This window comes from Arachis ipaensis, chromosome B6 (genome assembly GCF_059453495.1).
Source record: "Arachis ipaensis isolate K30076 ecotype BB chromosome B6, ASM5945349v1, whole genome shotgun sequence".
In the NCBI taxonomy this organism is placed as follows: Eukaryota; Viridiplantae; Streptophyta; class Magnoliopsida; order Fabales; family Fabaceae; genus Arachis; species Arachis ipaensis.
The window spans coordinates 31,718,797-31,732,963 of record NC_142441.1 but is presented as its reverse complement, the minus strand read 5'-3'; positions in this window follow the sequence as shown (position 1 = coordinate 31,732,963).

Here is a 14,167-nt window from a genome sequence, read left to right as displayed (position 1 = left end):
AAACCCCACATTTATAATCTCTTGATGTAATTGATTTATCGATCTAACTTTTATCAATCATAATTAAATGACTCTATTTAAATAATAATATTGCAAAACATAAGTGTATGAAAGACATAACAATGAATAGTACAACAAATCATTCATATGATGTGTTAGTTAAAAGTTAAAGCACACAACAAATTATGAAAGTGTAGTAACATAAAGTAGAAAAAGAGTAAAAGTGAAGCAACCTAAATTAATATTGTCCACTAATGTGCTGTCAAATGAGCATAATTGTATAATAAAATCTCACCATCTGCATCACAAAAACAAATGATCACTAATAGTCAATCATGGATAAATAAATTAAAAAATTATTAATTAAGATAGCAAATCATAAAACAAATAAGTTTTTATAATGTTCAAATAAAAATATATAAAGGAACCCATACAAAAGGAATAAAGTGATGGTAAATATTATGGTACTTTTATCATTGTGGCTAAAAAACAAATAGATATTATTTAATGAATTTTAGTTATATTTTATTTTTTTACTTTTAAAAATAAATTAGACAATTTAAACACTATATTAAATGCACCATAGAATTCACATAAAGTGAAAATTTGATTCATTTAGAAGCAAATCAAATAGTTTAGGTTTAATTATTCTGTTGGTCCTATAATTTCGTAAAATTTTTAATTAGGTTCTTATACTTTTTTTTTTTAATTGAATTCTTGCACCAAATTTTATTTTTAATTGGATTTCTATATTTTTTTTCCTTTTATTTGGGTCTCTGCACCTTTTGTTTTAATTGAGTCCCTATATAATTAAACCAATTACTGTTAAGAAGGATTTAATTGAAAAAAAATTTTGGTACAGGGACCCAATTAAAAAAAAAAGTATAGAAACCTAATTAAAAATTTCGCGAAACTATAGAGACTAATAAAGTAATTAAATCAATAGTTTAATTACAAATTAATGCTTTATAAGGAGATTTGGGGCTAAAAAAAATCTAACAAATACTTGTAAGGAGTACGAAGGAGCTAAACTTTAGTTTGACAATGAAAGGTCATGGTCTTTTAAATTTTTTATAAAAAATTAGTAGTATTTTTGTAAAGGCTAATTTTTTTTATATGAAATTGATATGTGAGTTATGTTGAGTTATGGAGTATTGGGTAGATATACATAGTTGTGACGGTGTTCAATTTTTTGTTTTAGTGCAAAGAAATCGGACCGTCCGATTTCATTGCAGAGAGAGAATGGATACACAAAGTGGACCTAGAATTTTCTGCCAGTACACAAATCGGACCCAAAGTTTTCTGTCAGTACACAAATCGGACTCAGAATTTTCTGCCAATACACAAATCGGACCCAGGATTTTCAGTACCTCCAATCGGACGGTCCGATTTGTCTTGCACAATCCTCATACCTTGGTGAAACACCATATACCTTCATAACTCTATTATACACCAATTCTCTCTCCATATTAAAATTAAAAATTTCTTTAAACTAAAAAATTAAGATAAGTTGATTTAATTATTTCACTCTCATATAAAGTCATCGTGTTCATTAAAGGCCTATATTAGCTTCTTGAAACATATTAAATCTTATATTCTATAATAAAAAATTAAATATAGAAAGATTATGTACTTCTTTAAAGATAAGAATCATAAGATTCAATTGGAAAACACTCTCCTTCAAAAAAGAAAAGCATTTATTTAGTGGTGCAATTAGTTACAATAAAATTATATATTTTTTATTTATTTGATTTAGTATTAGCGAATGTATTTTATGAGAATGAAATTTTTATATGAGAATGTGAGAATGCATATATAACTATTAGATTAATTTAAATGGCTAAAATTAAATATACCTAATAAATGATATACAAGTAAAATATTAAATATAATCATTGAATTCATATGTGAATGCATTTATAACTATTTTATTTGTAGTTATTTTTTAATTTTTATTAAAATATATCTAACAAATTAAAATAATTAGATTTCTTTATCCAAATAAAATTAAAAGTATTTTTGATAATTTAATGAATGTTTTAAAAATTTATACAAATATGAAAATAAAACTTCATAAGAATTATATATCTTCTAAAAAAAATAAAAAATAACTATTGTTTACAACTAATCCAAACTAACCTTATATTACGTTGTTGACAATTCTTAAAACAATTTATAAATCTAAGATTTATTAGGAGGAATAAAGTTCTTTCTTAATAATTTTTTTAAGAAATCTTTTAATATAAAAAAAAGTTACAGTGCTATATGAGAATTAGTTTCTAAATATAATATTAAAAAAATAAATTTTAGATTTTAGTATATAAATGAAATAATTTTTCTTCTAACTATAAAAGAAGTTAAAAAATATTAAATCATTTAAAATTTAATATAAAATATTATATAAAAAATCATACCAAGAATAAACAAACTAATATAATGAAAGCAAATATCATGTCAAACATGATGAAATATATGGACAATTTTGTTTTATTTTATATTATCTATTGATAGAATGATATATATGTCCATTGTTGTTATCGTAGAGAATCTAATTGGTAATTTTTTTTTAAGGGTTAACTAGTCTAAAAATAAAATCTGAGATAAGTTTATCCGTTAAATTATAAAGGGATAAGTATGATTTTACTCTCTAAGATTTAAATTGAAAATCGAATTCATACCTAACTTTTTTTTTACATCCGAATTCGTCCCTAAGATCCGTTTTGGTTTTAAAATCTTCCGTTGGACATTTATACCCTTATCTCACCCTATCATCATCTCACTCCCTCTGTGCCACATCTCCTCCTACTTCCTCTCTTCTCTCTCTCTCTCTCTCTCTCTCTCTCTCTCTCTCTCTCTCTCTCTCTCTATAAAATTATTGTGTTATTGTTATTGTTGAATGTGTTGAAATGGAAAAACAACCATGGTAAAAATGGTGGGCAAAGATGCTAAAAGACGCACATGAGCAGAGGCTGCTGTAGCGCGCAGGTGGCAGAGACACAGGCAACAATGCAGGAACGGAAAGTAGCGATGTAGGAGAGGAGAGGTCACGAAAGGAGCAACAATGTCGACGACGGCGGAACTTTCTTCAATTACAAAGAAAGAGAAGGAAGGAGAGGTAAGAGATAGAACGATGTCAATTACAGAGAAGGAACACTGTTAGCGACGGTGGACGAGGCCATTGATGCGAGCGAGGTGAACAGCTAAGACGGCGCCAGTGACAGTCACCTTCCAAAGTCGTTGGAGCAGTACGAACGACAGTATTGGCAAAGCAGTGGTAGTAACACCCACAATTGAAGGCAACAACTCTCTCTTTGTTTGCATCCCTCCTCTCTCTCTTTCTGATGAACCAGCGATAGCAGCGACGACTTTTCTCATCATGGCACCTTCTTTCTTCTTCTCTTTTCAATTTTGCTTCTCTCTCTTGCCATCTTTCTTCTTTGTTCTATTATTTCCACTTTTGTTATTATTGCCATTAGGGGTGTTTAAATCCAAACCGATCCAAATCAAAAATTAATTAAAACTGCACTAATTTAGATTGGATTTGATTAGATTCTATTTTTTGCAAAATGCTGGATCGGATTGGATTTCGAATCTACTTTTCATAACCGATCCAATCCAATCAAAACCGCATAATGTGCTATAATATTATTATTTTATTATTATATTTACAATTATACTTATAACATGTTCAATTTGTTATATATTTTTATATTATTCATGTATTATTATTATTATTTAATAAATATTTTATGTTCAAAATGTTATTTATTTATTTTAACTAACCTATAATTTTATTTCTATTGTTATGTTATTGTTGGTTTTTTAAGATATTGTTGAGACTTGTTATATCATTGTTGATTATTTAAAATTTGACGTTGAAACTTGTTATATGTATTTAATTTTTTTAATTTACAAAATCGCAAATCCAATCTAATCCAAACCGCTTGAAATTGGATCGGATCGGATAAGATTTTTGTTTCTAAATCATCCAATCTAAACAACACTGCAAATAAAATTAGTATTTAGATTGGATAAATTTTTAACTTAAAACCGATCAAACCACACCGCCAATATCCGTAGTTGCCATTATTATTTCTGTGAGAAGAGAGAAGAAGAGAAAGAAATGATAATAGAAAAAGCCAGAATAAGGAATAGAAAAAGGATAATGGTGAGGATATTTTTATTATTTAAAAAATTATTATTTTTAAAAGGATAATTTTAATATTAAATTAAACGTTGATGACCATTTTAAATAAAATAAAGAGTAAACACTCAATTCGGTCTTTATAATTGTAAAAATCAAACCGGATCGACCGGTTTGACTAAAAAACCGATGAACCAGATTATCAATCGGTTCGGTTCGTCTTTTGGATCGTTTAAGGATAAAAATCGACGTGAACCGATAAGAACCGACGAAAATTGGTCAAATTCGGTAAGAACTAGAGAAAATCGGTCCAATCAGTTTGATTTGATAACTTGCCAACTGGTAAGAGTAAGAACCAGAGAAAACCGGTCCAACCAGTTCGTTTTGGTAACTTGCCACTCTATGGTGCTCCATAGTAGCGCACCTCCACCCGTAATTCAATGCGACCTACGGTCCTTGGCGTGCCACTTGTCAACCTGTTAGGGTGTTTTATTTTGGAAAAGTCTAAAATGGTAGAGCCAAGGTTTGATCATAGGTCCTTTTGTTAACAATGTCTCCTAATTACCACTCTGCCACTATGTTTTCTAATATTATATATGACAAAGACTAATTATATAGTAAAACCTTGAATTAAATAATTTTATAAATATTTAATTTAATTTAAATTTTGTATTCTCTATTTTTTGAATTAATTATATTTTTAATTATTTACCATTATTAATAGAAATATAAAACTTTACTAAAAATGTATTAATTTATTTTATCTATTTCAATGTTAGTGTTGTGATTAAAGTTATCTGTTCTGATACTAGTATGAAAATTTACTGATATTATGGATTGTTATTCTTATTGTGTCAAATTAAGATATTACTGTAGTAGTATTAACTAATTTTATGTCTATCTTGGAATTAGTTGTCTTTAAAATTTGAGACTTGATTGTTCTTAAAATATTGAAGATATGTATTTTAAATTTTTTAAAATTTTAACTATTTTATATTTTTTATTTACATAGGACCGGTTTTACCGGTTCAACCAGTAATTTATCGGTTGAACCAATAAACCAGTGAACTAGTAGTTTGACCAGTTTGATCACCGATTTGGTTCTTACAACTATGTCGGTCCCTGTCCATTTTAAAATAGGACAAAGCGACCCTTGTCAATAAATTACACCTGACCCAGCCCTTGTCCCTAACAAAAGTGAGACAAGGCAGCCCCTCCATTATAACCCCTCACCAAAGTTGACGAAAAAGTCTTATGTGGCATTCACAGGCGCTAATGTGGAGAGTTACTTAGAGTTATGTGCCACGTTGGCTTAGGAAGAATGGACAGGGATCAATTTGTCCCCTCCATTCTTCAAAAACGATATCGTTTCTGGTTCTCTATTGAAACAAAACCTAAATTGAGTGGATGATTGTACCCTAAGCCTCTTTCTACGTTCTGGTGTGCAAAATTGGAGACAAATATTAGGACAAGATGAACTTGCGAATTGGAGATGATAATTTGAGTTGCAACATGAACTCAAGTGAGAGCGTTGGGGTTCGGAAGAAGAACAGATAGTTCTCCCCAAAGTGCTATTACAGGTCTCATGCTATTTTATTCATGTCTGGGACTGAAAGCAATCCAGATAGATTATTCTTTCATTGTACTTATTTCAAGGTATGTTAGGTTTAATAATGTGTTGATTCCAGATAGGTTTACTAATGTCCAGGTTTAGTTTTGTATTCACTGATAGTTTTACAAACTTAATTCATATTGTAGATTGCGGAAGTTTATTGCTCATTCTTTGCATGGCTAGATGATTATGTTGTTTCATTTAATGAGTATGCTGGAAAGACAATGTCAAAGAGGGGTATTATTGCAAAAGCAGAATCCGTTTGAAGGACAGAGTGATGCAATAGATGACAAAGTGAAAGAGCTAGAAGATAGGTTGATTGGATTAGAAAACGAATTGAAAAAGTGTATATTAAAAATGAGTGAAAGTACATGTCTGGACTTTGGATGTAATTTTTTTTTTGCATTTCTTGGTAGGGTTGTGATTGCCTACTTGTTCAGGTTAACTTTGTAGGAAAATTGATGTTCTAACTTTAGTTGGTTGGGGTTGTTTGTAACTTGGGATGAAATCATGTATTTGAACACTGTTGAAGATAAATGAAAATGACTTCCTGTGATCTTTTTTAATAGTTTATTCTATGAATTAAATGTGCAAAAAAATTTGTGCATGAAATATTTGTAAATGCAATCTGCTGGTTGTGCAGCAATCTATAAGTTCACCTATATCCAAATAAAGCACAGAAGTTCATATATTATACTCATGCTGATATTGTACAAGTAATCCATAAGGTGTAATCCATAAGTTCATAGTTTAGACATCATTGCATGGGCAGTAACATGACCCCAAATCAAAAGACTAAAATATTTGTCTCTAAACCAAAAGACTTAAACATTTGTTCCTAAATCAAAAGACTTAAACATAGTCTTGAAGAAGCTAAATAAGTAGCCAAAAAACTAAAATAAGTAGCTAAAATACCAAAAGAACAAAACACACTTCTTTAATTCCTATATCATTATCACAGCTTTTTTGGAGGCTTGAGGCCTGGAGGCCTAAGCCTGGTGTTGGCACAAATTTCAGCAACTTTGATATAGTTGTTGAACTTGCAATAGCCATTGTCTCGGCAAATATTGTGCTCCCTGTGGTTCTTGGAGTCAGGGACGGATCTAGAGGGGGGCGAGTAGTGGCCTCGGCCCCTCCAAAATTTTAAGAAACTATATTTATATATGATATATGTGTTTAAAAAATAAAAAATATTATGTAATTTATTAATTTTATATGTATTATTTTTTATTATATAATAGATTTATATCTCAATTATTTTACTTATTAATATTTTTTATTTAACCGATTTAATATCATACTCTCGAGTCTTTATACTTTTTAAATTAGTTTTTATATAATCATCTTTATATCTATTTTTTAAAAAAAATTATTTATTTTTCAATATCAACATATTTAATATTTATACTATTATATAAGTTATTAATAATGACTTACGTAATTATATTTTAGTAATCACACTGTGTACTTTAGATGTTTTTTTATAAAAAATACTTATATTTTTTTAAAATTTATATTATTAAAAAAATTTTATAAAGATATTCTATAAGGGTATTGTGAAATTATAATTTTTTAACTAAACATATTATAAATTATTCATATTTTATAATTTTATAATTAATATTGTTATATTTCTTTTATACCACTCTTATGCTAAAAATAAAATTATAAAAAAGAATTTATAATTTTTTAATATATATATCTATAAACCTTTTGAAAAACCAACTCAATAATTATATGTTATGTCTAAATTGTTTTTATGAAATGAAAAAATATGATAAAAAATTAAAAAATTTATCTAAAATTCGGCCCCTCCATATTAAAATGTCTAGATCCGTCCTTGCTTGGAGTTGTTGTACCTACTACTGGCCCAGTGCCTTAATTCTGTGAGTTGTGAGGCCCAAGTTGTTGAGATTGTGAGGACTGAGATTTGAACCATAAAATTGGTCTTAGAGCTAGTATAGGCGGGGGTACATAACATGGAGCTGTAGGCCGAACAATTTGTTGCTTTTCTCTAAATATTGTAGGATTGTTGTTAGAGTTATGTGTTTTAACCTGTTACAAGTAGTGAAAATTGACAAGACAGTGTGTCAACCTAATTGATCTGCATAGAGTATTAATTCTTAAATAACCAAAATAATGAATATACTACCTTCTCAACCTGTGGTACAGATTGTGACAATGAAATTTTTTCACTCTGAGTTTGGGCTGTTGTTTCGGGTCTTGTAGACAACTTAGGTTGGAACCATAATTTCTAGCACAATTGTGCTTATTCACCAGGTCTTCACTTGATAACTATCTTCTGCATTGTTTCAAGAAGTCGGGATCAACTAAGGGCACTGCTCACCCGCACATGCTGCCCTAACCCTCTTCTTTTCATTCTTGAGATATACCACATCCTTCCCCCCGAACATAAAATAGTCCTTCAAGGCATTCTTAAAACTATCTATTGTAACGAATGTCTGTCCAACCTTAAATTCAATTTCTCCATACTCTGTCTCCTTATTGAATGCATCAAATGCAGTACTTCTTTTATCATCATCTGACACTGGACTGTTAAATGCCTCACTTACATACTCATATGGCTTCTTATAATCAGAATCTAACTCAACTCCATTTCCATCATTTATTGCTCCCACCAAATTTTTCCCTAAAGCATTTTCAAGCCCATTACCACCTCCTGTGTCAACCGCATCACCCCATCCAAAGTTACACTACCTCCTTCATTCTTTCCAGCTCTAAGAACATGTGTCCTCCTTCTCCCAGAATACTTCTTTAAAGCCTTTTTTCTGGCTGTCTTAGGAAAAAGAGTTGGACCACTCTTACTTGGACCAACATGATCATTTTTCTTATTTGGGCCAGTCTTATCTATAATTTTTGGGCCAGCCCTATCATCTTTCATCTCAGCATTTGGGTCATGAATAGCTCTTTTTCTTGCAGCACCCATCATTCTCTTCTTCTTCAACCTCTCATTCTTTCTTTGTTCCCCATTGTCTTCACTACTATCTGCATCTTCAGTTGTTTTATATCCATCACCTGAAGATTATGAGTCACTCAGAATAACATTCTCAAATTGCTCCTCATTATCCACAACTTCAGATACACTAATTGGATGATCAAAGTAGATGTGAATTTCATTAGTTTCTTTATTTCTACTCTTGTTATCCCTCATTTCATTTATCTCAACATCACCCTTTATTACATGCAAACCAGACTCAAAGTTAGGGGCCATGCTATCAAACCAATACATGGTCTTGTAAGTTGTGTGACCAAGCTTCCTTAGTAAAGCTTCCAGATCGAAGAAGTTCACCAAATCAATATCAAGAGGTGGCCATTTCTTCACTTTTTCATTAACATAATCCATTTCACTTTGTGAATTTCTCTTGAAATTTTTTTCATGATGAAAAATAGGAACTACTTTAAACTCATCCATTTACAAATATGTACATCTAATCAAATTTTACTTCAACACACTAATTATCCACCTATGACAATGATCTAAACCAATCACAAGCAACATTGTTTAGGTAACAAATTAATTAGCCAGCTTTAGAACACCATTCACAAAAAAAAAAAGGAAAAAAACACATTCAGTGAGCATTCAAACATCAACATGCAATTGGAAAAAAGAGTGAATACTGCTAAACTTTGAAACCATAAAATCTTACACCAACCTGGATTGTGACAACAGCTACCTCCACTCAACGTTGTTAATGACACCGTTAATTATGCAGTTACAGTTGTCGTTTAGGACTCTGTCAGCGGTTTTGTTAGCAACACACTCAGCACAACCGCCAGGTGTTCTGTCAAATATTTTTTGTTTTGGGTGAAGAAGAAGACAAGGGTTTGGTATTTTTGTAAATAAGGATTACGATTTGGGGGTTACATATGATCTCATTAGGTTTCGTTTGAATAAAGAATCAGAAACAACGTCGTTTTTTAAGAATGAAGGGGGACAAATCGACCCCTGTCCATTCTCTCTAAGTCAATGTGGCACTTAACTTTGAGTAACCCTTTACATCAGCACTGGTGAATGTTATATAAGACTTTTCCGTCAATTTTGGTGAGGAATTATAATAGAAGGGCCGCTTTATTTCATTTTTATAGGAACGAGGATCGGATCAAGTGTAATTTATGGGATCGCCTTATCCTATTTTAAAATGGGCAAGAACCGAATTGGATATTTACCCTAAAATAAAATATTAGAGACGATTTTGTTGTGACATGGATAGATAAGGATGATGGATGCCCATTTATGAGAAGCACATTTTCCTTATGCTGAAGGAAATAAATTCTTAGAATGAAGAAGTTTGAAACGTAAACTTTATGTGCCTATAAATACATGTACTGAGGCAAAAGGAATATACACAGTAATAATAAAATCCTCTCTCTTTCTTTATATTACTAAAAACATCTTTCTCTCTCTTTATTCTCTATGAATAGTTTCTCTCTCTCTCTTTCTTTTGTTACTAATTATAAATATATGAATAATTTCTATTGAGCTAATTATATTAATATTAGAGTCTTCTATTTACACATCTTATATTTAGTATACCTTTAATTTATTTTACAACACGTTATCAGCACGAAGCTCTAACGAAATTTGAGGAAGACTTCAGGTAACAAATTTTTATTATGCGAATCTCTTTCATCTTGAATAATGCTTTTGATATATTTGAAAATAATTATTTATCATGGATACTAGATGTTAAAATCTATCTTGATTCAATGGATCTTGGAGATACCATTAAGGCTGAAAATAATATATCCCAGAAGGATATAGCCAAAGCCATAATTTTCTTTCGTCGTCATCTTGACGTATGATTGAAAAATGAATATCCCACATTAAAAGATCCTGCAGATCTGTGGAAAGACCTTGAAGAAAGGTACAATCATGTGATACTTCCTCAAACCCGATATGTTAGAGAAAACTTTCTCAACCTTCCATGCCTCGAATGTGCTCCTGCAGTAGCAATCGAGAAAAATAATTTAAAAATATTTTGAGCTAATTTTTTACTTTCTTGTTACTGAACGCAACAACGAGTTGCTCTTAAGAAATCATGAAGCGCGCCCAGTTGGCGCTGCCCCATTTTCTGAAGCAAATGCGGCAACTTATAACTCCAGAAGAGGTAAATGGCAAGATTTTGATAACAAGAAAAGTTATGGAAGGAAAAGAAATTATGTTCATAAGAAAGGATCTCACCAGAAGTGGGATAAAGAAAGAAACAATGGGCAAAGTAAATCAATTGAGGATAAATGCTTCTGTTGTGGTGGAAAGGGCCATTGGTCACGTACCTGTCGTACCCCAAGGCACCTAGTTGATCTTTATCAAGTATCCTTGAAAAAGGATGACAAAGGAAAGGAAACAAATTTGTTTCAAATTATGAAAATTCCACCATTCATTATGATGTATCTAATTTCTTTGAGGATCCTGAAGGAAATATTGGCTATTTGATCAATGATGGAATAGTTTGATATATGTATGTGTTTGTTAAGTATTCATGTGAATAATTTTACTGTGCATGTACTTCTACTCATTTTGTTATTATTATCATTTGTTTTTAAAGAAAAATGGCAAGGACATATTCTGAAGATATTTGCCTTGCGGATAGTGCGAGTTCACACACTATTCTTAAAAGTAATATATATTTTACCTATCTTGTGCCAAAAGATGAATATGTTAATACTATTATTGGCTTGGGTAATGTGATAGAAGGCTCCGAAAGAGCTATAATTTTGTTTTCTGGAGGAACAAAATTTATAATAAATAATGCACTATTATCTACCAAGTCCCTGAGGAACTTGTTGAGTTTCAAAGATATTCGCCGAAATGGATATCATGTTGAGACAATGAATGAGGGAAATCATGAGTATTTATGTATCACAACTCATGATTCAAATAAGAAGGTTATATTAGAAAAGTTACCCTCACTTTCATCTGGATTGTATTATACCAAGATTAGTGCAATTGAATCACATGCCATTGTAAACCAGAAGTTTACTAGCCCAAATGAATTCATAACTTGGCATGATAGATTGGGTCATCCGGGAACAACCATGATGAGGAGAATTATTGAAAACTCTCATGGACATTCACTAAAGAATCAAAAGATTCTTAAATCTAGTGAATTTTGTTGTGTTGCATGTTCTCAAGGGAAGTTAATTTTAAGGCCATCACCAATAAAGATTAGATTTGAGTCCCCTGAATTCCTAGAAAGGATTCAAGGTGATATATGTGGACCTATTCATCCACCATATGGATCTTTTAGATATTTTATGGTCCTGATAGACGAATCTTCGAGATGGTCACATGTGTGCTTATTATCTTCTCACAACCTGGCGTTTGCGAGATTACTGTCTCAAATTATTCAATTAAAAGCACAATTTTCAGAAAATCCAATCAAAGCAATTCATCTTGATAATGCTAGTGAATTTACTTCCCAAGCTTTTGATGCTTATTGTATGGCTAATGGAATAAGTGTTGAATATCCAGTAGCTTATGTTCACACACAAAATGGGTTAGCTGAATCACTTATTAAACGCATCCAATTAATTGCTAGACCCTTACTTATGAGAACAAATCTCCCAACCTTGGTTTGGGGGCATGCTATTTTACATGCCGCAGCACTTATTCGTTTGAGGCCAACGAGTTACCATCAGTTCTCTCCTATGCAATTAGCATTTGGCCAGCAGCCAAATATTTTCCATTTAAGAATATTTGGGTGTGCGATATATGTTCCCATTGCACCACCTAATCGCATCAAAATGGGACTCCAAAGAAATTTGGGGATATATGTTGGATATGATTCTCCCTCTATAGTGAGGTATCTTGAGATACAAACTGGAGATGTATTTAAAGCCCGGTTTGCGGATTGTCATTTTGATGAATCAAAATTTCCAACATTAGGGGGAGAGAATAAGCTTCCTGAAAAGGAACTTAATTGGAATGCATCATCGCTGATGCATTTAGATCCTCAATCAGGGCAATGTGAACTAGAAGTTCAAAAGATTATACATTTGCAAAGAATAGCAAATGAATTGCCTGATGCATTTTCCGATACAAAGAGGATAACCAAATCTTATATACCAGCGAAAAATGCCCCAATTCGAATTGATGTCCCAGTAGGACAAGTAGCCACTGAAGCAAATTCACGCCAGAAGCGTGGCAGGGCGGAAAATGTCCCAATTCGAATTGATGTCCCAGTAGGACAAGTAGCCACTGAAGAAAATTCACGCCAAAAGCGTGGCAGGCCTGTCGGTTTCAAAGACAAAAATCTTCGAAAAAGAAAAAAGGTAAATACGATTCCTGTTGAAAAAGACATAGTAGAGACACCTGCAGTTGTCCAAAATTCTGATATAATGTTAACGCCAAAAGATGTTCAGGTACCTGAAAATTGTGAAAATGACGAGATCTCGATAAATTATGTCTTTACAGGAGAGAAATGGGACCGAAATAAGATAATTGTCAATGAAATATTTGCATATAATGTGGCATTCAATATCATGCATGAATGTAAGGATCTTGAGCCAATATCGGTCGAAGAATGTCGACAAAGGAATGATTGGTCAAAGTGGAAAGAAGCCATGAAGGCTGAGTTAGACTCACTTGCAAAACGTGAAGTCTTTGGAACTATAGTCCGTACACCAGAAGATGTAAAACCTGTTGGATACAGGTGGGTATTTGTGAGAAAATGAAATTAGAAAAATGAAGTTGTGCGTTATAAAGCCCGACTTATGGCACAAGGTTTTTCACAAAGGCCCGGTATAGATTATGAAGAAACGTATTCCCCTGTAGTGGATGCGATAACATTGCGTTATTTGGTCAGTTTATCTGCATATTATAAACTGCATATGCATTTAATGGATGTGGTAACAGCCTATTTATACGGCTCATTAGATCGGGATATCTATATGAAAGTCCCTAAAGGACTAAAGATATCTAAACCATCCAATGAATATTCACAAGGGTTATACTCAGTCAAATTGCAAAGATCTTTATATGGTCTAAAGCAATCTAGACGAATGTGGTATAATCGTCTTACTGAATGTTTGGCCAAAAACGGATTGAAGAATGATGATATATGTCCGTGTGTTTTCATAAAGAAAACTGCATCTGGATTTATTATAATTGCTGTGTATGTTGATGATTTAAATATCATTGGGACTCGTGAAGAGATTCCAACAATTATAAAAACTCTAAAAGAAGAGTTTGAGATGAAAGATCTTGGAAGGACTAAATTTTGTCTCGGGTTGCAGATCGAGCATATAAAAAATGGGATCTTTATTCATCAAACAACATACACAAAGAAGATTTTAAAAAGATTTTATATGGATAAGTCACATCCATTAAGTACCCCAATGATCGTAAGATCTTTGGATGTGAAAAAGAATCAATTCCGTCCTAAAGAAGA